Genomic DNA, 4,084 nt, shown 5'->3' with positions numbered 1-4,084 from the left:
TGTCTTAGGTTTTCTTGGGAAATCGACTGTAAAATATAACCATGGTCTTTTGAACTTACATATACATCAAGCATGAGCACAATTTACTAAATGGTTTCGATGGAAATGAAACCTTGACGACCGGGCGAGCGGCTATGTTAGCCCACCTGCAGTCAAATAACACAGGCATCCAGCTAGCTAGCTAACAAGGAATGTGATGTTGACAATTATTCTATTACACGCCAATTTAACAAGACCAAATTGCTCAACATTTCGTTGGTTGACCAAGGAGGGTCCTGTGGTTGAAAACAGGGCATTTTAAACGTTGTTGGTGAAAACACGATTTATTAGGAAACCCTTTTTGTTGGCTGTGGTGGTGCGGTACATATTCATTTCGATTCCCAGACTGTCGCTCCCAACCCCAATCGCTCCCCGGTCGGCACGCTCCCACTAGCCAGACTATCGAGCCCACCGCCATATAACGGAGCTAGTTATCTTTTTGATGTTAGTTTTTTTTTGTTTATAACCCTAAACTTAACCCTACACCTAACCCTAACTCTAAACCTAATCCTAAATTGCTTGTATGTGGCAGTGATAATACGTGAAATATAATCGGGTGGGATCGAACGTCTGGGAGTGATAAAACCACCTGGGGCTACACGTCCCGGAGTGATCTCCGTTGGGAGTGTCCATCTGCCACCGTTCATTTTCATGGAGACTGGTTGTTCGTAGTTTCACCTAGGGATGTTATAACTTGAGCTAACAGGTGTTCGAACTAACCGTATGTTTGGAAAGCCCAGTTGTGACTACACACCAAACTCATAACATAGCATATTGACCAGGCAAGCCTTTGATTCGATTTGGTCACCTAACTATACCTAGTGTAGAGCGACTGGCCACTGCATTGAAACGTAGGCTTCAATGGGTTCAAAGGGTTCTATTACGGTAATTACTCAGTGTGCGTGGCTGCACGAACTCAGCTGACACATCCAACACAGACTTCAAGCAGTTGATACAGGCTGCTATTTAGTGGTTGTGACGGCATTTGATTGCGTTTTTGTTTTCATCATATAACAAATTTGGCGTAACCTCTGGTAGGTACACAGAATACAGCAGTCGGATCACTTGTCTAGCTTACCTTGCTCCAGTGCAGGCAGCTGTGGAGTTACGTGTGAGTAGCTATGCAACCTGCTCCCACTGTCTGTCATTTTTTCATTCCTATCCGTGAATAGCTTGGAAAGCCAGATGCAGTCGAATATTGGGTTTATGTTTCCTTGACATTTATGTCTCTGTTCTGACTCAGACAATTTTCTTGTATAGAATTTGAGAGGCTTATTGTGGATCATGGAAAGTTATATTCTGTATTTTTTCCTAATGGCCGCAATTCTCATCTTCAGAAGTTCCTGTTACAGACGGTCATGATGAGTAGAAGAAGGCAACATGATGAAGCAAAACTCCATCACCACTACGTTGGAGTCTTCCCATTCAGTCATCATCCAATTTGCTCCAAAGAATCACATACAAGCAGGTATCTGTAATTTGAGTGCTCTGGATCTTCACCTTTTTCCTTGGTGCTCATCAGTGTAGGGGCTCTCAAACTTGGTCCAGGTAGACAGATGCAGAGGCACTAAAGGTTGCAATTTATACGCCCTGAAGGCCATAAGGGCCGAAACGCGTAAGCATTGTAGCCAAATAAAAAAGTAAAAAAAATGCAACCTTGAGTGCCTCAGCATCTGTCTAACTGGAACAAGTTGCTGCAAAGAATGTTGTCTTTCCTTATATGCTGTGTAGGTGAGAAGATGGATCTTGTTGTTCTAGCGCCTGATTTTTTGTTTTTCTTTTTTATAGCAGGATTACACTAAATGGCAAAACGTGTAGGCCTACCTTGTTTCCTTTCCACTATCCAAACTCCCATCCTCCTTTGTGCTTGTGACCTTGTAAAATATGATGTGGTATGCTGATAGATGGGCAATTAAACAACTCACAAAATATCAATTCAAATGTCATTTTCTGATTAGTTGTTGTGCATAGCAGGGAAACTTATTTTCTCCATGGATGCTAGGTAGGTTGTTGGGCCACAAGCCCAAGTAGAAGACATGAGTTTGGATAATGGAGTGGATACCTTGACTATGCCCCCTGAAAACACTCTTCTGTTGAGATGTCTATATTTGCTTTACAAGGCAATGTCACACACACACACACACACACACACGGTTTCAGGTGATACTTGACTTGATGTAATTATTATAACTATACAATACAATTCATGGCATTAGTATGAAATGGCTCTTGCAGTGTTTTAGGAAGGAACCCTTCATATCCTTTCCAATGACAATAACGAGGTTTGTCTTTGAAACTGGCTAACCCTCACCATCTTGACCAACTGAAAAATATAAGAGGGACACTCTGTTCACACATTGTCTTTTGTACTTGCAGACGCTTCTTACAGATGGCTGTCCTCTAGAATGAAAATGCACACCAACCACCGGCAAACATCAAAAGCTAATCCAACCTTTGGTAAGATTTGAAAAGAATTCAGTTAAACTAATTCTGACATAACATTTTAATAGTGTTACTTCAATAATTCCAAAATGACATAGCATTCTGAACAATATTTTGCTTGTCCTGTAGGCTTTGTGTGGAAAGGTCTTCGGAAACCCTGTGACTGATGCAATGTTGGTGCCCTAGAAGACAAGTCAGCACAGTTCAGACGAGCCAGCCAGAGGAGGTCACCGCCAGCCTTGTATCGAGGTTCCAGCGTCTTCATCGGGGAACTCGGCATGGATATGCAAGACGACACTCGAATCACTGATGGACAAATGCCTGAAACGGCTGGAAAAATAGAAAAGATGGTTACAGAGACTGTTATTGCTGTTCTTCTTTCAGTACAATATTTGCCTTCCATAAAATATTCACATGTTCCAATTTAATATTCTTGATGCTGTTGTAAATAAAATTTGCACACTGTCTTCACACTGTCTGCATAATTGAATTGGCCGCTTATGGTGATCTTGAACTCTGTACAAAAAGTTCCAGCATGCGTTGTGGCTCTCCTGCCTTCTCTCCAAGTTATAGTGATCTGATAAAGATAAGACATGGCGCAAGTTTGCTCTTATATGCACAGATGGTGTCAAATGAAAGTAATGCGACCTGGCAGCATAATGTTATCTCTTTCTGTGGGCATTGTCTCAGTTTCCACACTAGCATCTAACCTTATTACAAAAAAAGCAGTTTTCTGACACTGATAGCCAGGTTACTCTCAGGTAAACATGAGATGATGCAATTTTCACAATGGAAACTTAACTGGCAACTATGGATAAATATGATGTCAACAGAGCATGGACTATTTCACCATTGTATACAACAGTGTTTCCCAACCAGGGGTACGTGGAAAATGTGATACTAACAAATGTATGGAGTGCACTCACATTGGTATAGAGGATCATATAGAGCAGGGATGGGCAACTGGAGGACCAGGGGCCACATGCGGCCCGCCTCCTTACTAAGTGCGGCCCATAGATAAGCCATACTTATAAATTATAATGAACAATCTGTTAAAATTACACTGTTGGCTGACAGAGAACACTCATTGCTTCCAAACTTTTTCGGCGGCCACTGAGCAACCAACTGCACCTTGAATCTGCAAGCTGCAGTCAGATCCGCAGTCATCTGGCCCTCCAATGTTCACAATGAAAAAAATGTGGCCCTCCTTCATGAGAGTTGCCCACCCCTGATATAGAGCATGAAGGAGGGGGTACTCATGATATGACTAAATTAATTAGGGGGTACACAGGGCAAAAAAGGTTGGGGATCACTGGAATACAAGACATAATGGATGCATTTTTAGAATGCCATGTAGGCTATTGGACAAAGGAAAGCTGGCTATTCTCCAGCACAGACAGTGCACAGGGTGCTGTTCAAATGCAGCCAAGTTGTATGTAGACACATTTTATGATCAGCCGATGGTGAGGAAGTGCATACATCATAACTAGTATAGAGTACCCTTTTGTCATGTAATACACCACCCTCCTCAAACAGATTTGTGATGCATGATAAGCATTGCAGTGGTGAAACAGAACAATGTTGTAAACAAAGGTGTAAAAAG

The 4,084-nt window shown here is 42.0% G+C and overlaps 1 long non-coding RNA gene across 3 annotated transcripts in view; it reads left to right on the top strand.

The window, feature by feature from the left end:
• LOC134452465 (uncharacterized) overlaps positions 1–2,948 on the top strand; it is a 3,263-nt gene extending 315 nt beyond the window's left edge. Inside the window, exons 1-4 of one of the 3 annotated variants that reach the window (XR_010035464.1) lie at positions 1–1,150; positions 1,377–1,507; positions 2,416–2,496; positions 2,611–2,948. The exon at positions 1–1,150 is cut by the window's left edge and continues 45 nt beyond it. This is a non-coding gene — a long non-coding RNA (uncharacterized LOC134452465). Of the gene's footprint in view, positions 1,508–2,415; positions 2,497–2,610 lie in introns of all 3 variants that reach the window. The other 2 variants (XR_010035463.1, XR_010035462.1) reach the window with 2 other exon arrangements.
• Positions 2,949–4,084: the final 1,136 nt, after the last annotated feature.

The sequence above is a fragment of the Engraulis encrasicolus genome, chromosome 7 (assembly GCF_034702125.1).
Source record: "Engraulis encrasicolus isolate BLACKSEA-1 chromosome 7, IST_EnEncr_1.0, whole genome shotgun sequence".
NCBI lineage: Eukaryota > Metazoa > Chordata > Actinopteri > Clupeiformes > Engraulidae > Engraulis > Engraulis encrasicolus.
Note: the sequence above shows the minus strand (reverse complement) of the source record. Positions and strands in the feature narration are given on the sequence as shown.